Source organism: Equus przewalskii, chromosome 13, assembly GCF_037783145.1.
Source record: "Equus przewalskii isolate Varuska chromosome 13, EquPr2, whole genome shotgun sequence".
In the NCBI taxonomy this organism is placed as follows: domain Eukaryota; kingdom Metazoa; phylum Chordata; class Mammalia; order Perissodactyla; family Equidae; genus Equus; species Equus przewalskii.
In genome coordinates, this window is record NC_091843.1 from 48,580,486 (window position 1) to 48,604,912 (window position 24,427).

Sequence of the window (24,427 nt, forward strand, 5' to 3'; positions counted from 1 at the left end):
GAGTCAATCTTTTTAGAAAGTCTCAATCGAAAACCCTTGTAGGCTTCTTAAATGATCATACAGTAGTCCCCCCTTATCCACGGTTTCCCTTTTCATTGTTTCAGTTACTCCCAGTAAACTGTACTCCAAAAATACTAAATGAAAAATTCAAGAAATAAACAAGTCATAGTTTTAAATTGTGCTCTGTTCTGAGTAGTGTGATAACATCTTGTGTTCTTCCTGCTCCAACCCCCCCAGGAGATGACTCATCCCTTTGATCCCCAACCATCGACACTGTCTGCTCCTGACATCCAACCATTGACATCGTCATGGCCTGATGATCCTCCCTCTAATGTATCATCAGAAGGTTAATAGTAGCCTAATGCTTATATCATTCACCTCACTCCATCTCATCAAGTAGGCATTTTATCATCTCACATCATCACAAGAAGAAGGGTGAGTACAATATAATAAGATATTTTGAGAGAGACTACATTCACATAACTTGGATTACAGTCTATCGTTACACTGTCTATATTGTTGTTAATCTCTTGCTGTGCCTAATTTATAAATTAAACTTCACCATAGGTATGTATGTATAGGAAAAAACATCCTATACATAGAGTTCAGCACTATCCATAGTTTCAGGCATCCATTCGTGGTCTTAAACGTATCCCCCACCAACAAGGCAAGGACTGACTACTGTACTTAGGCTTTCTCCTTCTATCTCTCTTCCATTCTTACTGCTGGCCCCAGGGGTGTGGCCTGTAGTACACCTTTTTTCTTTCTAGCGGTCATCATCTTTCTTTTATTTTCTGGGATCTAATTCTTGTAACATTATCTGTAAGAAAAGAATGTGAATGTTTATACCTCCTTGACCCAGTAAACCTATATCCCTTTTAAGTTCTTGTCACTAGCCGTGATAGAAGGCAAGGTGGGTCTGCTCACAAAACCCAGTGTATGGTAGATGTTTAGGTTTCCTTCATGAAGTTTCACAGGAGCTGTTCCCTGCTCACTGGGCACTATAACAAGAATGAGAGTTGCACATCGCTAGTCCCTTCTTTCACATCCTTCTTAGGTAAGCCTCACACAGTCATTTTGCCCTATTTAATCCCCAGGGTGGTCCGCGTTAAGATTGTTCCTTCTGCTAGTAAGTGAAGTGCCCTAGTAATTGCATGTAGGCTTTCCAATTCCAGGGGCTCAAATATGTATAAAGAGAAACAGGAATGTACCTGTAATCCTGGTGTCATTGTTGCCACTCCTGCCCCCTTAATCCCACCTTATAACCGTCATCACCTTAAGCCGTCCTGAGACTCACTTACCAGCTTAATCACTCCCTCAGTCCCAGGTTTGATCTGGCCCTCACAAGCTGCTTGCAATTAGGGCCCTGGCTTTTGAACTGGTTCCTCACAGTTGCATGTAACTATTTTTCTCTACCTTCTCTTTGCCAAGACATCAGAGTTTTCAAGGCCTGTTCATTCTCTTAAGAAGCAAGGCTGCAAACAGGTGCTTAGAAAAGAAGAAGGTGTGCAGAACAGTCTTTAGACAGGTAGGAATTTAGAAAACAGATCAAGCCTCTTTGATTGCATTTTGAGGAATTTATACTCCTAGAATCCATACACCATACAGATCCAAGAGAAGTCAAAACAGTGGGAAAAAGGGAGCAGATACAACAATGTCAAAGAAGAAGCTACAGGCTGAAATATAAAAGAGGAAGTTTTACATCTCTTTGAGCAGGCAGAATCAGTACGTCCATCTGGTTTCTGTGGCTACACCACATAGACTCTTAATTATCATAAACTTACTTTTCTTCTGAGGGTCTGTTTAGACCCTGCCAGAGAGCCAATGGCAGAGTCATGGCAATGTGGCAGAGCTGGAATTAAATAAAGCTTGTGGTTATTTATATCCAGACAAGCAAGGGATTCTCCTTGGCGGAAATTTCAGGGGCATTCCCTTTCACCTCTTGATAAAAAATGCCTCTTCTATGTTGGGCTGTTGAAATTAAAGCAGTCATCTTTGAAGGATGGTACAGTAAAAAAAAAGGCCTCAATTGGGAGTGATATTTTCTGGTTATGAATCCTGATCTATTATTTAATACTGTGTTGACTTTGGTCAAATCATGTACTCTCTTAGAATCTTAATTCATCACTCTTAAGTTGGAAATATTTATATTTTTATATCTTGTGCCCTTCTGTTGTTAACGGGAGAATCAAATGAGATGGTATGTTTGTGGACACTTTGTAAACAACAAAATGCTTTAACATTAGAGGTCAAACCAGGCAATCTCTGTTAAAAATCAATGTTTTCTGGTTGGAGTAACAAACTCATTTTCAGCCATAACCTCTGAATCAGTTAGCTTTACATTAAATGTTGAAGTTCAGTAGTATCAGTCCTCCAATTTTGTCCTTTTCCTTCAATATTGTGTTGGTTATTCTGGGTCTTTTGCCTCTCCTTGTAAACTTTAGACTCAATTTGTTGATATCCACAAAATACCTTGCTGGGGTTTTGATCGGGATTGCATTGAATCTACAGATACAGTTGGGAAAAACTGACATCTTGACAGTATTGATTCTTCCTATCCACAAACATGGAATATCTCTCCATTTATTTAGTTTTTAAATTTTGTTCATCAGAGTTTTGTAGTTTTCCTCATGTAGATCTTGCAGATGTTTTGTTAGATTTGTACTTAAGTATTTCATTTTTGGGAGTGCTAATGTAAATGGTATTGTGTTTTTAATTTCAAATTTTACTTGTTCATTGCTGGTTTATAGGAGAGCAAACAGCTTTTGCAGATTAACCTTCTATCCTGCAACCTTACTATAATTTCTTAATTCCAGGAGTTTTTTGGATTTTCTACATAGACATATTGTCTGTGAACACACACAGTTTTATTTCTTCCTTTCCAATCTGCATATCTTCTATTTCTTTTTCCTGTCTCATTGCATTAGCAGGGACTTCTAGTATGATGTTGAAAATGAGTGGGGGAAGGGAACATCCTTGCCTTGTTTCTGATCACTCTGAATCGGTTAGGAATCTTTCACTTGTGAGGGACAAAAATAGTCTCCAGTAGTCATAAGCAAGCAGAAGAATTTCTTGCAAAGCTCCTGGAGGCTTCAGAATTGATAGGAGATTGAAGGATGAAGCTTGGAAAAATGCACAGAAGCCAAGAGGATCAAGAATCAGAGAGTACCACAACCACATTTTAGCAGAAGCAACCTGACCAGAATTTTGCTACCACCAGTACTATGGGACAGGGACTCTGCTACTGAAGGGATAAGTGTCTCTCTCCCCAGACACACATCCAATTAGTGAGGATGTTTCTATCATTGCTGCCGCTGTAAATGAATCCAGGCAGTTCTTGCACTTTTGTGGTATAAGGCCAAGATTCGAAGCCCTGAACAGGAGCATTTTACTGGCTGACTCTGTGTCACATACCCAATAGGCTGGCTACCACTGTTCCGTGGGATATGGGATCTGGTGCCTTTAGCTTCCACTAGGAAGTTAGGAAGGATGCAGGGAACTGCTATCAGTAAGGCTCCATGTACTAGGGGATCACAGTTTTTTAGTCAAAATTATTTATTTAGAACTTAGCTCATTCCTGCATCAAAGGGAAAAAGGAACAATAGGCTATGGTGTGAATTCAGGGCAGTGAAATATCAGCTAAGAGCTAATCAGGGAAGAAAAGATGGTGAACAACCAAGGGTCACAATGAAGAGTATGCTGAAATGAAAAAGGAGCTCAGGAAGGAGTGGTAAGAGGAAGCTAAAAATTACTTTATCTATTTCACAAACACTGTCTGGAAAATTTCTGAAAAAATTACCTAAAAATTCCTTTACCTTGTCCAATTCTTAGAATATAGCATCAGTGAGCTGGAAGGGACTTCAGGGCTACAAATTCATCACTCTATATATGAAGAAAAGGAGGCTGAGTGATTTGAAATGAATATACAAGTTAAGGGCAGAGTCAGGACAAGAACTCAATTTTCCAGACTCAAGTCCAGTATTGTTTTCACAGAACCACACAGCATCTCTTTCTTAAAACTGCCATTTGTTTTTTCTGGCAGAAAAAGGAAGGAATATGAAACATCTTAATTAGGAAATACACTCAGCACTATTTACTGATGTAGTCCAGCTTGACCACTTATTCTGCACTTACCCATAACTTCTCCGTGTCCAGCCATTGGATAATTTTCCAAGGGTTGTGGCCTGATATCCGGACCAAGAAATTGCAGGGAAACTTTCATGGTTATTTTAGAAAGAATAACTTCATTTAATTAGATCAATATTTATAGAGTACCCACTATATACAAAGTCAGTTGGGTATAAAAATGAGCAAAATGTGTTTCCTAAACTCAAAGATCTCACAAGCCAGCGTCCTGGCCTGTTTTTTATGGAAAAGAAGCCATATAAGTAAAAATATAAACAAATATATATTTAATAATTTAAACAATACTTTAATAACAATTTAATTAAATTATTAAATATGTTTAATAGCTTAAATATGTTAATTTAAATATATGCATCTCTCTATGTATATATGTATATATAACAGACATCTATTATTTATCACAATGAATAATTTAATGCTTGGAAAACTAGGAGTCTGTTCAAAGTCCAGTTTGTCTCCATTTCTCTCCTTTCTCTAATCTTAACTATTTCTCTATATTCAGAAAAAAAAATTTACATTTTTTCCCTTTCTAATACCACCTGGTATTCTTGCATAGAGCCAAGTCTTTTAGAGACTTTATCCAACTCTAAGAGTTTGAAATTGATGGACACAAAGCATGCAAATATAGATAGTTCAGGCTGAGTGAGTGGAGAAGTGGAGAACAGTCTCAGGGTTCCTAATATTGCCTTACAGGACAAAAATAGAATGAGAGAACAGCTGTCAAAAAGGAATATGTATTCATTTAAATGATAAAACGTTTTCATTGTGGGAAAAAATAAAGTTCGTAGAGTTGACTTCTGCAGTTTTTTATTTTCTTTTATTCTTTTTTTCCTTTTGGCAATGTGGTGAAGGGGGTTGGGGAGATTGTTGGACTATATGCAGCCAAGGAAATAAAATCTGATAATTCTAGCCAGTTGTACTCTCCAAGAAATGTGAAATCACTCCAAGTTAAAGAGCACATAATACTCCCTAAAGTCTATTGAAATCCTTCCAAAATATGCCCAGATTAAGTCTTCCAAGTTCCATTGCTCTATTGGTGCTGTCAAATGGAACAATTGCCAATCATCAAACCTGCAAGAAAACTGAAGTGTTTTTCTTTTCAAATATAACAGTAAGTGTCCCAAATAGGTTTATTCATTTGGAAATATGTGACATGAACAGATCATTTTTTCCCTTCATACACCATTACCAGCCCTTTGGCCTTGTTATTTTGCAACTTCCTTGCTTTCTTGTCAACTCCTTTGATTGCATCCAAAGGAAACTTGGAGAAGCACTTAAAATAGAAATAACTGGGAAACTCTAGGCCATTTTGCTTTTCTTAATGCCAGCACTTAACCTTTGTTGATGTAACGTTTTTTCTTTTTTGCAAATAGTGCAAATTGGAAATTTCCCCAGGATCACAATCCAGCCCTCCCCAGAGCCAATTTCAGCCTCAAAGTTGCAGTTCTCAAGTATAATGATATTTCTTCAGTCTCAGCTCATTTCCTACTTTTCTGTTGAAACACTGGCCCCCTGGCATTATTTAACAATCGAGTCATTTGCACAATGAGATGTTTGGTTCCAGATTTTGGATTTCTGAAGGCAGCAGAAATATCTGTCCGTGGTTGATATTTTGGGCATTGATCAAGTGCCCATTGTATACAATCGGTTCGACCCTTTACTTCTCCTGGGGACGTGTAAATTTCTTCCAAATTCATTCATTTTGTTTCACCTGCTGGGAATCATGTTTACATACAACAATACTGTAAGAACCTATTGAGAAATCCTCTGTGCTGTCGTTAATGTGTTTTCATTTGTGTGCAGGGGAGAGTTTTATTGTGTAGCCCTCCACTGACACCCTATTCATGCTTTCTATTATCCCTCTAGCTTTGTCTTCAGCTAAACACATTCTCTTTTTTTCCTCTTCCAAGTGATTATTTGCATGAAGATTTGCATTTAAATGGTTGTAGAAAGTACATTAACAACACCTACGCCAACCATGTAAAAGCTGCACAGTATTTGTTGCTGCCAGACATGAATGGGGAAAAATTCAATGAATGTTTTGTAAGGAGAGTCCTCAGGTAACTGCATTTTAGACACAAAGACACTTCATTAGATTATATTTAATACTGATTACGCATGCAGAAGTATATGCATACAAATGCCCTATTCCGAAAGGGATGTTGTGAAATCCTACAGCATAGATGTGTTCACCACAGGAACCAAACCTATATTTCAGCATTTGAGTTGAATTCAAAGTCCCCTAAGTGGGTTGGCAGGACATTCCAATGTTGGTGATTTTGACCTTTATGTCCTTGCTAATGGAATAGGAAAGAAAGTGAAAGAGAATTAAAATACACTGCATTTTCTGTCTATGTCTTAGGGCTTTTTTCTTGAGCAGCTCAAACAATAAGCATTTTGTGAAAAAGGCTGGGTACCAAAGAGAGTAAAGGAAAAAGGGAGGAGAGAAAGGAAACGGAGACCAGGGTAGGAAGGAAAAGGCACATTTTTAGTGAGATTTTAGGTGTCTATCTAGTTTTTAATTAAAAGAAAAAAATTGAATGAAGAGGGAAGGGAGAAAAATTGAAAGAGAAGGAGAAGGCATGCTAACAGGATGTATAAATCAGAGAGCATGCAGAGGAGGAAGAAAGGGAGAAGAATAAGAGGGGAGAGAAGAGGTGAGAAGAGAGAACTGAGGAAAGATCGTAAAAGAACCTTTGTGCTTTATACATAAAGCAGAGACTCCGGGTTATCATTCAGTATTATGAGAGAGAAAATTAAATTGGTCTTGGCAAAAGGATTCTATTAAGGGATAATATCTTCCCTTTTATTGTTAATTATTTTATGTTTACAATAGTCAGTGTAAATGTATATTATTTTTACAGTAACACATGGCTTAGCATAAATAATTTACCCAGGATATATGGCTAATTTCTAATTAACTTCTAGCTCTGTTAGTTTGCTTTAGATTAAAGCCCTTTCTCTTTCTAACAAGTCCTTGAAGAGGAGCAGACAACCTAATTACAGACATTCATTGTGAAATATTTATATTTAGCAATTTAAAAAGGTAATATCAATCGAGAAATGTAGTGGAAAATAAAGTGGAAGAGGAAAAGGTTGCAGCGGAGGGAGGAAAATTTATCATTTGTCTTTGTATTTTTACGTCTGCATAAGAAAAAATAGGCCAGAGAAATTTATCAACAGGCTAAATGCAATACGGCACTAGTACCTCTGTGTCCCCAAATACAATTATTGCTTACTGCTTAAAAACAATTTTCCATAGGCTGTATGCACTAAAGAGAAATCCATAAACATCAGAATCAAGTCTCTAACAAGTCTTCATAGTTTATATGGATGGAAAAAAAAAATCCATATTTCCCTTCCTGTTAATCCAGAATGGACTTGAATAAAGCGAATTCACTGCACCCAATGAGATTTGTAATGCAACAGTAGAAGAATCTGATTTCACACATTATGGTTAGGGTCCTCCACATCCTGGCCATAACAAGGGTAATAAATAAAGTCTACTCTCAAACTAGGCATGTAGTCTCAGTAATTGACTCGCTGTCTGCATGAGACACAATGATTTCCGAATGCACGGCTAACTCGTGGCAGAGGGCTGGCAGAAATTCACCATGGGAATGTACAGACATAAACACTCCTTTGTGCATATAGCCCCATTCTAGATGCTATGACTTCTTTAGAAAGCAACAAAATGGGATTGGGTTCTTGCTTTATACCTGTATCATTGTAATTGACACAACAGTGGAAAGCCCTCTCCCCCTGGAGTCTTATTTCTTGAACTAATCTGAGTCACCTTTGGACTCGTGGTACCACAGCCCTGAATTCATTGAGGTTTAGATAAGTGTAGTGTATTAGTCTTAATGTGCATTTACAATACATGGTGTAATTGCTCCTTTGGAGCTGTTAATGCATTTTTATAGCCAAAAAACAATTTCCCATATACTGTATGTATTAAGGAGGAATGTCTGCCGGAAGATTTATGTTGAGAAGGCACGAAAACAAAGCAAAACATCCTAGCGTGTGCATTCATCTTGTTAAAGACCATACACTCGGGTGCATTTGTTCTTCAAAGAGTGTGAGGAACATGAAACATTTAGAGTTCTTTGTCATTCCTGACCCTTCCTTCAGAGCCTCCACGGTCCTTTTCTATTTCCTTCTGCATCTTCAGTATGTAGGACTATCTAGGGAACAACCAAGAAAATATAGAGCAAAAAGGTTTATGTGGTGATGATAAGAGAGAAAATGATATACTTTAAATTTTAAAATCATCTCAGAAGAGACTGGACAGATGCACATGAACAAAGACAGGAAGGAAATTCTGAAAAACATTGTTTTACTGATGCATGTAGGGTCACAAACAAAGTGCTTTCACCCCTTTTCCTAATGATTCTTCAAGGATGTTGGATAATTTTATCAAAATAGGGGGTGGGTAGGTTTCCCAGTTTTCTGTTTTGTCCTGTTTCAGATTCTCTCTGCCAGAGGGGGCTGACTATTTACGCTTGCATCATTGGGCTCCGAAGCCGGCTGGCTGGCTCTCATTTGGGTTTGGCCAATGAGACGCGCTGGCAGGAGATCAGAGGGCAGAAGGAGAGAGGGGTTGGGTGAGTTCTTCCTTCTCTCTCACTGCCGTGGTGCTGCATCTCTGGCATGCTTCCCTCCGTGGTCACAGCTCCTGTGAGCGGCCCCTCCAGCTCCCTCTGAGCCTTGTTAACACAGCGGGTGGCAAAGCCTCCCCAATTGCTGCTAGTCTCTGAGTGTCTCTTCCCTTGTTAATCCTCCTCCCTCTCTGTAAGTGATCACTTTACTAAAATATATTTGTTGAAACCATATTGGTGGGTCTTGGGACCTAGGACCCTGGGACACTGACTGATATGGTGGGTGCATAGGCAGGAAAAAAAGACTCCTGAATACCTAAGCCAGTTTACTCACACGGTACCTGAAATGCTCTGGTAGCCCTTCTGACTAGGTTTTTGTCAGACTCATCCCTATGGTTCTGCCAAAATGATGGCTCCTTCTAGGTCTTGGCTGATTGTACTGTTAAGTTGGCGGATGCTTTGGTTTCGTTTGACCTAAAGCATTTGTGCATTAGTCATGATTTTATAGCCGCAAATGACAGAAACCCAGACTAAATTCACTGAAGAAGGAGGGGGAGGGGAACTTATTGGTGCATGCAATCGAAGAGTCCAGTGATATGGTGCCTTTAGACATGGCTAGATCCATAGGTTCAAATGATGTCGCAGATTCTACCTCTTTCCATCCAGATCTCCACTGGACTTTCCTCTGTGTTGGCTTCTTTCTATGGCTGGATTATTCCACATGTGTCAGAGATGCCTCTGGGAGCTCCCAGCTTATACTGCCCTAAAAAGAGAGAACTTCTTTCTGTCAGAATCCATACCGATTCTGAAAAAGAAATCTAATTCTCCCAGCTTAATTCTGAGGCTAGTTTCTCTGTGGCTAGGGGCTAGAGTGCTCTCTTTGATTTGCCTGGGTCTTATGCCTCTCCCTGAGCCTGAGAAGGCAGGGAAAGGTCTGCTAAGTCCAGAGGGGTAGGTTCTCCAAGGGTAAGATGCCACTGGACAGAAAGAGGTACCATGAAGTAATAGATGCACACTTTATGTGTTCTAAACCATTCTGAGAAATATTCTGTGTGCAGAAATGTTACACAAGGGCCATGTGTGTATGAGACTAAAGAAACACATGAGCAGTCTATACTAAATACATTTGTGACCTTCCTAACTACCTTTTAACACCTGTTTGTGGTCCATAAATAAATACCAATGGAGACAACTGTGTATTTCTAGTCTCTGCTTTATGGCAAAAAGAAGATAAGAGATTTTTGGAAAGAGCACTGAATATATTACTTTATGTCCAGTGGATGCTCAATCAATTTTAATTATCCCACTTATGAATGGGAGGGAAAGATAAGGGATGTTAAATCATTGCTGAAAAAGAAAACATCTGGCTTGGCAATGTGACTCAGAGTCTGAATCCAGTTCAGGCTCTAACTGTGAGCCGTTGGGCACGCTCATGAAAATCCGTGGCTCTTGGTTTGTTTCTCTGGGAAATGGGGAGGAGTCTAGAAGATAAAGGGAGGAGGGGCCCTGTTTTTTTCCTTTTCTATGAGATTTCTTTTACAAATAGTTTAATTAAGCTTTTTATTAAAAGGAGGGTACGAGCAATCATTGGGCTTATTTCTTGGTTTTACTTCATTATTCGGAAAACAGATAACGTACTTCTGCCCAATATTTGCCATCGAAACTATTTCTTTCAGGGAAAACTTTTAGGAAGAAATGAACGTTCTGTTGTCTAAACCCTACTCAGCTACGACCAGGGGAAGCAGGTGAGCTGATGGCTTTCTTCCGACTTCATACCTGTCATTGTTTCATACCTTCCCTGGCCTTAGCATGTCTTTTGTTTAGGTGGTAAATTTCTAAACCCTGACAAAAATTCTTAACTTTCTTCCTTCTTAATAAACAATTTTATCCCAAGATTTTGAAGGCTGAACAAATGCAGAGGCTTTTACAAAATGTGCTTTTTTTTTTTTTTGAGGAAGATTAGCCCTGAGCTAACATCTGCTGCCAATCCTCCTCTTTTTGCTGGGGAAGACTGGCCCTGAGCTAACATCTGTGCCCATCTTCCTCTACTTTATATGTGGGACGCCTGCCACAGCATGGCTTGATGAGCCATGCATAGGCCCACACCGGGATCCAAGTTGGGGAACCCCGGGCCGCTGAAGTGGAATATGGGAAAGTAACCACTGTGCCACTGGGCTGGGCCCCCACAAAATGTGTTTTTTTGATTGTTTGTTTTCCCATCGGATCTTGGCAGGAGACAATGTTGGTAAAAGATAAGACATCTTGCCCTTACGTCCCTGTACACATGTGGACAGGACTTACCTGAGAAGGTTTCGGGCCTGTGGTAGCTACTCTCCACAGATAGCTCCTACCCCAATGAGGCATAACCTACTGGAATTGAGCCCTTGTGTAGGCCCTGCCCCTTGAATCTGGGCTGGCTAACAGAATGAGGCAGAAGCTGCTGCCTGACTTTTGAAGTGCATTAGGAAACCTTGCAGATTTTGCCTGGCTCTCTTGGATCTCTTGCTCTGTGGGGAGCAAGCCGCCATGTAAGAAGTTGGACTACCCTGAGACCACACCTTGTGAGGAATTCCAAGCCAGCCCTGTGGAGAGGCTGCAGGGAGAGGGAGGTGCCTGAGCATCCCCTATTCCAGCCTCTGAGGCGCCAGACATGCGGGTGATGATGCCCTCTTAGTTGGCCAGCTCCAGTCTAGAATTTAGATGACTCTGGCCCCATCTGCCGTCTCACCATGACTGCATGAGAGAACCCAAGTGGGAAACTGCTTGACTGAGTCCAGGCAACTCAAGAACTACAAGAGATACCAATAAACTGTTGTTTAAAGCCACTGAGTTTTGGGGTGGTTTGTTGTGTAGTAATGGGTAACTGAAACAGGGCTTATAAGCAGATGAGTGGCTGCTTCCGTGGGGGCTGAAGTGGTCGCTGAAGGTGGGGGTGACTTGGCTCATTTTAAATCTGCACAATTGGCTATGACTGTGAAGAACGAAATGATGACCTGAGGACTAAACTATCTGTTTCATCTGTTGGACGCTCTGACCATGGTGAGGATCCTCTCTCCTGCCCTGGGATCACCCCACCATCTTCTCTATAACTCTGGGCTCCTTGACTCTGTAGATATTTATTACATAGTATTATAAATAGTTTTTCTCTAGGTGCTGTCTCTGACTCCCATTCATCCTTACTCTGTTTAGTTAACACCCACTACTGTACACAGTTAACAAAGGGGAACTTATGCTGTAAATGTACTTTTTAATAATATAAACAAATTTGTTTTTTATATTTTTACATATAATAATATTCACTCATCACAATATTTCACACTTCCTTAAGTGGGAAAATAGAGTGGGAGGGTTCTCACAAATAGGAAATTACCCATTGAAGGAGTCTATAGAAAAATATCATTCAGATTAAGAGAAATGCAAAAATCACCCAATAAAATTAGTATCAACCCCTCCACACCCTATCATCACTGTAAAGAGAGGTTACATGACAAGTTCTGAGAATTCAGTGGGATATGAAACAACCTCTGACCTTGATAAATTCAGAGTCTAGTTGGAGATTGATAATGATGATGATGAGACCAACCAGTATTTATCGAGCAATTATTACGTGTCAGTACTATGATAAGCACTCTATATGATTTATTCATTTAATCCTCATAACAGTCTATGGAGTAGGTAATATTATTATTTTGAGAGTATAGATGAGAAAAATTGAGGGACAGAGACTGTGTAACTCATCCAAGGTCATGCAGTTAGTGAGTGTGGTAGCAGGTAGTTAACTATGCAGTCCCGCTGTGTATACTATAAAGTATATGTTACCATTACCTTTTTGCATGAGAGTTAGCATATGCTCCACGCATGGGATTCTTTGACACTCACAGTGTAGTGCCTAGACCAGCAACATCAGCATCGCCTGAGAACTTGTTAGAAATGCGGAATCTCAACTCTCACCCCAGACTTATTGAATCAGATTGTGTTTTAACAAGACCCCCAGGTGACTCAAGTGCACATTCAAGTGCGAGGAACACTTGTCTAGAAAGGAACTGCTACAGGATTCCAAGGAAGGAGTTTTCACGGGGACCTTCAAAGGGCTGGTTGCTGACTGCCTGCCTAGGAAAATGGGTGACGTGATTGTATGAGGGGGTTTGTTTTGCCAATTAAGAACTCTTGGAGTGGTTATGCAAAGGGAAGAAGAGAAAAATGTTTTTTTAAGCTATGTATTTGCATTTTTAAAAATCTGAAAAATGTGGTTAGGTCAGAGAGACATGCTGATTCATGAAGTGGGGAGACTCTCAGGGGCCAGGCCATAGTTGATTCCATCCCCTGAACCCCTGCAATGGCCGCCCTCACTAACCCTAGCACATATACTGTGTCAGCTTGGCCTAGGAAGATGGATGGTCATCCAAAAAGCCATTTGGCTGTATTTGGTGTCCTGAGAATAGCTGCCACAACTCTCTGTACAGTAGGAAATGTACTCCATTGCTTCAAAAAAAAAAAAAAAGTTTCAATCCCTGAAAAAATTTGGCTACGTTATTAATTTAAAAGAGACGCAAAAGTATTACATGTGACACTACTGATCAGGGAATGAGATCAGTAAATCTTTGGGATGTGGAAGCAGGTAACAAAAGAAGGAGGAGAAGTAGAGTGGGTGAGGAAAGCCACATGACATGACTTGCTGTCTTGATTTTGTATATGATTTTGAAATATCCCGAAAAACTGAAACGGATTGTTGAGATAGTTATTAGTAAAAGGGGGAGAAAGCAGAAGAGGCTGAGGCGAGGGAGAAAAGGGGCCGTTTATTTTCACTGGTGTGTACAGAGCAAACCAACAGACAGATGCTCCAGCAAAGGAATTTTGGCTAGCCAACGTGGGAGGAGAGACAAGAAGGTAACGGTATAAAGCACAGTGGGAAAAAGAATCTTGATTATTCTTTACAAAGCCAGTGGAGGGATCTTGTTTTTCTAAAGAAAGTAGTGGTATGAGAACATGGATAGCATAGGGTTTCTGTTGCCTGTTGGGGGAGGAAGTATAATAATGTTAGTTCTGTGAGCAAAAGCTAGGAAGAGAGAAATAAGAAGGACTGACATATCAAGAGAGTGTTCACCTGCATGTGGGTGATGGTGTTGAAGGTCACGTTTTGCTTCACATCAAGCACGTTCCATGGAAGAAAATAGGGGCTTCTGACTCAGACAGAGCTGGGTTGAAAATCTGACTTTTGTCCTTTCCTGACTTCATGCCTTTCTGAGCCTTTGTTTTTGTATCTATGAAGACAATAATCTTAAACTCACAAGGCTGTCCTGGAAGTTCTTTTCGAGTGTAGATTTAAAAGATCTCGTCCTTGCATATTCAATTCATCGCCATACCCTGTTTATTTACCTTCTCAAGATCTTCTGAAGCCATTTACTTTTTTCCAATATTATCACTTCTCCCATAGTTCAAGATACCAGGTAGTAAGCCCTCTTCCCTGAACGACTGCTGTAGCCTCTCAAATGGTCCCCCTAAATCTACCCTTGATCCCTTCCAGACTGTTCACACTGCAAACAGGAATCTTTTCAAAATGCATATCTGGTCATGTCACACACACCTTCCCCCTGCCCGCCCTCCACAATCCTTAAACAGCTTCACATTGATCTTAGGATAATAATGAAATGTGGCTTGGCCCCTGTCCACTGCTTAAATATTGTCTTTCACAACTCTTTGCCTTCTTTCAGTTCTTTGAAACTCCTTTTTCTGCTTGGCTAATGTTTCCATCACTAGAAGTTTAGCTCCATGAGCTTAGGGTCTGTGTCTATTTTGCTCACTGCTGTGTCTTGAATATCCATCACAGTTCCAGATAAACACTGGTGCTCATTCACTGTTCCCCAATGAATGACCATGCCTATTTAGCAGACTCTACCTCCTTGTTCCTTGCTGGGCAAGAGAGCATATCTCAAAACTGTGTAGGGGATTAATGGTATATGGTAATGGTATATACTGGTCCTTGATCACTGGACTTTTCCACCACGTGCTTGAAGGACTGGGATGGTGGCTATGTAGGTGCTCTTCCTTTGAAAACTTGCCAGACCTTGTTCTGGAAGGGCATTCTCAATCTTGCTACAGGATGTGAACCCAAGAAAAAGGAGCCCATTGAAGAATTGGGAAAGATATGTGATGCCTTATGTCAGAGTAAAATTTCCTGAGTAGATAGAATTGTTCCATTTTATACTTCATTTTTCATAACATCAAAATATTCTCCTAGCATTCATTTATTTCTTCTTTCATGTAATACTTGAGGGAGAAGATAAAAACAACAGCACAAACTACTATTAAATAAAACATTACATTTTCAAATACATGGTCATTTAACTGAAGGAACATCTTAATTGCCTTACCCATTCTTAATTTTAATTCTATGCTTTATGTCTTATTATTCCCACTTGGAAATAGCCTTCTGTCACTTTAATATTGGCTTGCTCACATTTGAAAATTATCTTAGGTAATCTAATGTCTGGAAGTTTAGCTTTTGCAGTTGTTAATAATAATATGATATGATTAATTTCTAAAGACCCTCATTAGTAATACTATTCACTTCAAATCCTCATTAACCTGTCAGATAAGAGCTTTGGAGTCTCCACTGCTAGAATCAAGGCAGATTCCAGTAAGCTTTAATTACTTGGAATGAGGTGTTACATGTTGTCTTTCAGAGTGTTTGTATGTTCAAGGATTGATAGCACTTGGCTCAAATTTTATCTTAGATATATATTTTCTAGAATCTGTTGGGCTGTGGCACTTCTATTTACAGAAAAGGAAGAAAGCAAGACTATTATATAAGAAAAAAAAAATCTGATTTTTTCTGAAGGCTCTGGCTAGCCCATTCTGTTGGGGTAAAATCTCTACACACACAATGATAGTCTTGTTACGTCATAAACGTGTAGTTGTGGTGTTAGAAATATGGCACCTTCAATCCCTTGGTTGGTCAGATTTTAAGGCTGTATCTGGGAAAGTGTGAGAGCTTTGTGGAGCACTAGACTTTGAGACGTGGCAGAAACAGTGCACAATGATCTTGATTGCTTTTACTCTTGAGCTCTGAAACAGTACTAACCGTGTACACGTTTAGGACTATTAGCATTTGAGCCTGTTGTGTCTGCTGAAATATTTTGAGAATGCTGAGAATGGGGTCATCTCTCTCTCCAGATATTTCTTTTAGCAAAGAGGATTTCTAGATGATGCTTGGCCATGTAGTGCCCAGTGGGAGATTGCACCTAGACAGAGTTTGATAATTTTGGGAACAATAATCTTCAGCAAGATAAACAGAGATATATGCCATTGCCACACTTATGTGAGCTGAGCCAGTGCTGGTTGCAAACCTTCCTTCCCATCTCCAAGGCTATTTGTGGTCAGCTGCAGGGCAGGGGTCCAGGAAACCAGAGGAACTGAACTTCTGTCCTTGGTGCATCAGAATGCATCAGGCAGGAGGGTGAACGGCTGTCTAGAGTGTGAAGAGGGATGCTCCCTGAGAAGTAGTGTATTCTCATTAATTGATTTTTAAAAATAATTCTCTTTATAGGTGAATTACACAATATTTAAAAAATAGGTTTATTGTACTGTTTAAAAAATATGAATCAGCAGAAAGAAAAAAAATAAAACTTTTCCATAAACCCAATATCCAGAAAGAATAACTTTCAATTTTGATATCTTTCTGGTCAGACTCTTCCTTTCTGTTTCTTTATGTAACTATGAGTGTGTGTGTGTGTGCGCGCGCACACACGTGTGTGTGTAATACCTATGTGAACACAGACATGCACACAGCAAGGTCACAAAATTACATAAACTCAGATTATTCAGAGAAAATGTGTCTTCATTTTTCTCTAACTGATCTGATCTTCCCCTTTAGACTCTGCACTCTGCCTGTGGAAACAAAATCAAAATTTTAGTCTGGTCAGATAATCTTAGTCTGGTCTGATGCAGACATTAAAAAGTCTCTTTGGATAACTCAGTCTTTTCCTATTTGACTCGGGGACAATTCAGGCTTACAGAGTTCTGTGCCCTTCCCCTCACTGTTCTGTAAGAGGACTTGTGGATGATGCACATGACCTCATGGCATTTGGAAGAAGTGGTCTCTGGATCCTTGCTGGCAGGCCCTACTCCTTGTGTGATCTCTGAGGTGCTCTAGGTCCTAGGTGGTATTTCCAGGTCAAGTATGGCCACTACTTCTGGGCCCATTTGCTCACTGGGTAGGGAGGTTTTTCTGGTCTAGACTGCAGCCCTCAGGTCCTTCTGACAGCTCTCATCCTTCCTGTCCCATATCACTAACGCCGGCAACCTTGCACTTCACACTTGGATGCTGGGGAGCCAGGAGCTCTGTTCCCCAGCCATACTGGAAATTTTGCTGCACTGGGTTATATCTCTATGCCCATTGAAGGTGGGTGGAGGAAGCCCAGCCATATGAAAATAGTACAGCAACTCAGCCTGGGATTTAGAATTGCTTTAAGTATTGCCCAGAGCAAGAAATGAGGGGTCTAACAATTGAACACAGTTACACTGTCTTTTTCTGGATAGGCTTCAGTCTGCTTTGTAAATGCCACATTACCTACCTTACCCTGTCATCTGGGTCAAGATTTGTTCTTATAGAATGTTGCCAGGGCAACAATGCCTGTGGCTTTTTAAGATATTTCAGGAGTGAGTGAAGAGCTCTCTCCATCTGCTGGTGAAGCTACTTGGGGATAAGAGAGAGGCCTTATGTCAATTTGTTTCTTATTAAGATCACATTAATAAGCATGACTCATGTAAATCTCACAGGCAACAGTAATTCTCGAGCTTGTGCTTCTAGGTTTCCAAACACAGAATTCTCCATCTCTATGCCTGTGTGTTACCACAGCTCAACTCTCAAAAGATAGACAGGTTAATTCACTTCACTCGCTCCATGTCCTCTGAAAGCACAGTCCAGTTTGGTTTAAGTGGCCATTGAAGACAGTCTGGAGAAGTGCAGATCCATCAGGAATTCAGTGGGGGAGAGCATACTGTGTACCTGCTTGTATGTGGACTGATAGTTGGGGTCATGAAAGGGAGTGTCATTTGACAGACACCAGGAGATCCACGGGTTGACACTGGGGAGTTGCTTCCTGGGTCAGGCTGGAGGACTGGGTGATGGAGGAAGCTGCAGACCTCCCTGTGCTCTGTACGCAACCTGGAAGGAAAGTCCACGGGGGTCCACTTCTGACCTGAGTCAAACTGACCATGGAGTAGCATGGAATAGCGACCTGTTGTGGGGTTTGGATAGCCTGGGGGTGTATAGTTGAAAGGTTCTACTAGTCTCTCTCTGTGGGAAGCAGATTCGCTCTGACTCTTACAGTGTTTACATATGAGGGATAAGTGAAGAATTCAACCTTCTCTGTTTTGCATTTTGTGAGTAAAATTACTTTTGTACCACCCCTTCAAGGAAACAAATCTCTATTAATATGCTTGCAAAATACGACCTATAGCCATGAGCCAGGCTGAACTTGAGAATAGACATGCCAGACAGGAAAGAGGAGCTTGTGGCTTTCTGACTTTGACTTTAATCGGGTCGTCTTGATTACATAGCAGAAGCAATGAGAAGCTTGATTAAATGACTTTAGTTCATTGGCGTCTTTAAATAGCTGAATATGTAATTTGCAATTTTACCAACTCACTTACCTATGGGTTACCATGGTAATAAAGCATATGCTAAAATGACATTTGACATTTATTATTTTAATTTACAATCAGTGGAACACAATAGCACTTCCCGACCAATGTACTTCATTTTGAGGTAACTGAGGAAGAATAAATGCACTCACGTCTTCAGAGTAGTTATGAATTATGGTATGTTAAATAGAAAAGGTTAAGACCAATTCATCCATCATCCAAATTAAGCCTTAAATTGATGAGGGTGGTAGGGTTAAATGAATTCTCTTGAGACAGGTATTTATCTGGCCTGGCCTTCTAACCTGTGGATAGGTGGTATTTGGTCCTGACACAAGTTACATCCAAATCCATACTGCAAAATGTGTTATAATGAGATGGTAGCATCCTAGCTGCTGGAGCTTAGCATTTCAACACAAGCTTGAGGTATCTTTATACTTTGTTGGCAATCTATGGCTAGGAAAAAAAGGCCTTGGTTGAACTTTAATGGTTTAGTTAATATTCTAGGAATAATTACTCAGGTATAATGGAACCATAGGGAACTTTAGACATTTTTTTAATCCAGTGGTTGATTTGTGACAAATAGGTGAAATGAGGAGATACCATAAGAAAGCTTTTTTTTTTTTTTTTACTATTGCTACTGAAAATATAGATGACAGAACGTTGGCATGAGAAAAGATCTAGAACTTTCTTCTCATCTTAGAAATGATTCCACATGGATTCACCATCTCCCAAAGACTGGGGTTGCCATGAGCTTTGCCTATGTCTTACGAAGAGGGCCCTGGAGCCTGGCCCTTATTCTTGGTTCTGCTCTTGACATCTGGCTCTAAGGATGTTCATATTACTTCTCTTTCTCTCAGCTCCCAGTCACATTTGATGAGAACTTAGCTTTTTATTTTAAAAATTCTTTCTGTTGCAGGGATTATTATCATGGGAGTGCATTTTAGAATACTTCTTTTGCTTTTGGCTAATGAGGGAAACTAATGTCCTATCAGGAATAGTTGAATATTTCCACCATATTCTGCAATTGTATATAATTTCTTTTAAATTTGGGAATGAAGATGCATAGGGAATATTTAAGTCTAGCTAATACATTGTTTTGTTAGACAACCATGTGCAGAAATACTCTTAAAAATAGATCCTATATTTTAACGGTAACTGAAATTCCTGTAAGCTGTGAATAGTGATAGAAAACATAGAATCCAACTCTTTTTCCTTAAATGAAGCATTCATCTCAGAAGCTAACCAAAAGAAAATTGAACTCAGCACACCCCAACTACCTTTTAGTTATTTATTGAGAAGTTAATTCAAATTTTGCCACCAAGACATTGCATTGATTATTTTTCCGTCTAACCACTCGTGATAAATAATGAAGCAAAAAAAAAAAAAAAAAAAATTGGCAGTCATAGGGAGAGAATGATATTAAATGGTGGAAAATAAATGTATCCATCAGCTAATGGAAATAAAACCAATAAGCACTGAAAACGGTAAAGAAAACATTAATTCAGGCAGCGCCCTTTCAGTTTGCCTTAGGAATCATGAGCAGCAATTTGAAACCCTGTTTTTCTCTTGGGAAGAAGTGCTGCCTGGAATATGATATAAACTATACTGATCAAATAAAGAGGAGAGCCTCAGGCTAAAACAGAAAGAAAGAAGTTACAACAAAGAAAAACAGCTCGTTGTATGAAATGACACATTTATACACCAGCAAAGTAAAATTAGAAATCTCCCCCCACATAAATGTTATATCAGCTGCAGAAGAAAAATAGCTGCATCACAGAGACCAGACTTGAGAAAGAGGATAACATAAAACGGAAGATTATTTCAAATAGTTCCCAGAGCATGCAACCCATACACACACACACACACGTATATAAAATAAATATATATTTATTTAGGTTTTATTTTGAGGAAGATCAGCCCTGAGCTAACATCTGCTGCCAATCCTCCTCTTTTTGCTGAGGAAGACTGGCCCTGAGCTAACATCTGTGCCCATCTTCCTCTACTTTATATGTGGGACGCCTGCTATATAGCATGGCTTGCCAAGCGGTGCCATGTCTGCACCTGGGATCTGAACCGGCGAACCACGGGCCTCCAAAGCAGAACCTGCGAACTTAACCACTGTGCCACCGGGCTGGCCCCTACACATTTAGGTTTGGTCATGATATAATGATATTAGTTTAATTTTTCTTTTTCTTTTTTGAAGATTGGCACCTAGGCCAACAACTGTTGCCAATCTTCCTTTTTTTTTTTTTCCTGCTTTATTTCCCAACCGTCCCCCCCAACCCCCCTAACCCCGGTACATAGTTGTATATCTTAGTTGCAGGTCCTTCTAGTTGTGGGATGTGGGACGCCGCCTCAACGTGGCCTGACGAGGAGTGCTATGTCCGCGCCCAGGATCCGAACCCTGGGCCGCCACAGCGGGGCATGCAAACTTAACCACTCAGCCACGGAGCCGGCCCCAGTTTAATTTTGTTAAGTGATGTATAGAGTTACTTGCGCTAAATTGAAAGTTCTGGGAAAAATGTAATGATAAATAATATTAAAATGTACCTATTGGAACAAAAAATTTGATGGGTGTAGATTATTAAATTTAAACAGGCATTTGACATTCTCTTTCTTCTTTGGAAACCTAAAGCTCTTGATTCAGGTGAAACGGTACACTTTGAATTTTGTGAGCATCACTGAGCTTAGAAAAGTGTAACCAATGACAAAATGAAATATTGCGGGAGTAAGGTTTGGTTGTGATGAATTTGTTATTGTGGAAGTTCCCATTAGAAATTCAATGTCATCTATTAGGGAAGCTTCTGTACTTCGATTTATGCAGCAGATGGGGTTTGAAAGGCAACAGATAAGTAAAATTTTTGTAAATTAAATCAGTGTGCTTGTCATTTGTGGTTCATTTTGTAAAATCAAGAGTTCATTTGTAATGTCAATGATCAGGCCTAAAATATCTAATTGATTAGATTTTCTAAATCAGATTTTATCCAAGTAAAGCATTAAAATATTGTTGAAAGCAATTCAAATGTTTGTAAAAATACTAGAATGACCAAGAGAAAAGATAATTATAGGAAATAATGAATGATGTACATCATAATCAATAAAAGCTAAACAAGACTTTATGGGTGTTTAATCTTTGCAACAACTGGTAACCACTTCACTTTTCTCTCTTCCTCAAGCCAAACTTTCCAGATTCTCAGTTCCTATTTTGACTTATCTATAGCATTTTTTATAGTTATCACTGCTTCCTGCTTGAAATATTCTTAAGATACCCCATCTTCTAGAATTCCTCAGTTCTTGTTGACTGCTTCTTTCCCATCCTCTTTTCTGGTGGCATCTCAACATTGGAGTGTTGAGGGGCATAGTCCTTGGACCACTTATCCTCTGTTTGGTCTCATGTGCTGATGATTTTGTTGACTCATTGAACCTCCTAACTTTAAATACCGTGTATATGTGAATTACAGGCTTCGCCCCTGAGCTCCAGACTCATACAGGCGACTACATACTCAACGTCTCTGATGAGTATCTAATGGGTATCTAATGAGCATCTCAAGCTTTATACATTCAAAACCAAATGGTTGCTTTTCCCCATGTCTCTTCCTTGATATCTCCTTGCTTTCTCTCTTACCTGCCAACAATTCGGTCCCTTTAAAGTAATCAGAGTGATTCTTTTAAAAGCAAGATCAGGTCACTCCTCTATCCTCAATTCTCTGATCATTTTCTGTATTACTCAAAGTAGAAGACAAAGTCCTGACCATGGACTTGAAGACCTTGCATGAACTGAATGCATTGCCCCCTGACTTCATCCCTTATTCCTCTTGTGCTCCCTCCATGACTCTTCTCCAGCCACAGCCTCTTTGCTGTCATTCACACATGCAAGGTTCACTCCCACTTCAGAGACTTTGCACCTTCAGCCTTGACTGTGCTTCCCCCAGATACCCACATGGCTATTTCCCATCTTTTTACTCAAATGCCATCTTCTCCATGAGGTCTTCTCCAAGCACTCAACATAAATTGCAATTTCCACTCCTGCACTCCCTGTCCTTTCCTTGTCATTTTCCATGGCACTTATCACAATCTGATATGCGCTATGTTTTACTTTTTATTATGCTTAATGCCTGTCTTCACCCACTCTAAAGTACATTCTGCAAAGGAAGAAATTATTGTCTTTTTTGTCCACTGCTGAATCCTCAGCACCCAAAGAAGTGCTTAACATATAGGAAGGGTTTAATAGTTATTTGTTGAATGAATATGTGTATATATGGTCCCAGAGCCACCTTGAATATTTGAAAAATTCAACCTAGATGTACATTCTATTGTAAGATCTGAACTTTGTGACTAGCTGAATTAATAATCTAAAATTGGGACCAAGGTTTCTATAGTGGAACACACCATCAATATAGGTAGAATGAAGACTATTCAAGGAAAATAAATACAAAGTCAGGATCTGGCCAAGGCAGTTGATTGCTCACCCAACAGCCATTTCCCCTTCTTTCTTGGTGAAAGACTTCTGATTTTATGACTGCTGTAATGAATCCCATCCAACCCCTGAATGGATCATGATTAACTTAAGGCAATCAGGCAAATCTCGTTCCTCTTTGCCCAGTGACTACACTGGAGCAGTTCTAGTCAATGATGTAAGAAGGCTTCTGGGAAAAATTTTCTACCCTCATAAAATAGTGGGTGCTACAGGGAAAGCTCTTTATTTACCCTATCCTTGCCTCTTGCTTTGGATCTTGCTTACTGGGGATGTGTTGCTCAGAGCTACAACAGTCAACCTGCAGCCATGAAGGAAGCATCACTCACTTCTGAGGACGCCTGAGCAAAAGCAAAAACACAGGAATGGTTGGCGTCCCTGCTGACAGTATTGACAATTGCCTACTCTTAGAACAACCTGCCTGCAGACTTCTTGATAAGAGCGATGACAAATGTTTATATTACTTAAGCCACTCTTCATTGGGTATTCTTTTACTTGTAGCTAAAATTATCCTAATAAGGAGGACTTGAAAAAGCGAATACATGGCCGTGATTCAAATAAACCTCAACCGTAACGATTTGCTCAGGGAAAATGAACACATAACTATTCTAGAGAAGGAAGCCTGGGATCACAAAATCTCAGAGTCTGAAGAGTGATTATGTGGCCTTCCAGGTTCTTCACTGGTTTTAGATCTCTGTACAGATTATAAAATGTCATGAAGCAGCATATACATTACTGTTGCACTCTCCTCCACATTCTGGGTTACATTCCCCTCACCCTCGCGTCTCCCCACATTCCATTGGCATCGGTGGTGCCTGGCCAGGGGTTGACCTCACAGTCCTTCTGCACTCAGGACTGAATGACATGTAAGGAGCTTTCCTCATCTGCGTAGGCAAGATCTGCATTCCACAGAGCTATAATAGTGGCCACCTTACCCTTGGTAGGATTTCCATTTCTCATTATTCTCCCTCTCTAAGTCAGCTCCAAATCCTCTGGCTTCAATAAAATGACTGTCTTCTAACATTTTCTTTATAGTGTTGAGCCATTGTTCATGCTCAATTAAGGATGATGACGAATAATGCAACTAACAGTAATTAGTAGCTTGAAAGAAAATTATGGCTGAAAAAACAGTAGGGAACTTCCCAGGAGAATTTTATTCCTATTTCGACTAGCCATATGAAAAATGTAGCAGAAGTGTCACCCACCTGGGAATAGAGCAAGGCTGGACAAATAGCAAGAATAGATGACAGTGGGGAATTCTGCAATAGTGAGCTAATGAGCTGAAAGGCCCAACAGTTTTTTCATTCTATTTAATTTCAAAGGTTTAATTTTCACCATTACCAAATGGTAATTATTACATCCCCTTGTGAACACAGCATTGACCTAAATACTACCACCTAGAAGCATTTTATGGCAGCATTCATTCTGAATTTCTCTTGGTTATAGTCATAAGAAAACAGTACCTGTGAAATGCTCTCAGTAAAGAATGATCCTGCTTCTCTGCCTTTTGCTCTTGCTGTTTCCTGTGACTGGAATGCCCTGCTTTTTTCCACCAGTTCTGCTC

General features: G+C 39.9%; 1 long non-coding RNA gene across 1 annotated transcript in view; it reads left to right on the forward strand.

The window, feature by feature from the left end:
• The first annotated feature begins 301 nt into the window (after positions 1–301).
• The window catches only part of LOC139075109 (uncharacterized), an 81,007-nt gene continuing 56,881 nt past the window's right edge, over positions 302–24,427 (forward strand). The window contains exon 1 of the long non-coding RNA XR_011525164.1: positions 302–435. This is a non-coding gene — a long non-coding RNA (uncharacterized lncRNA). The remainder of the gene's footprint in view (positions 436–24,427) is intronic.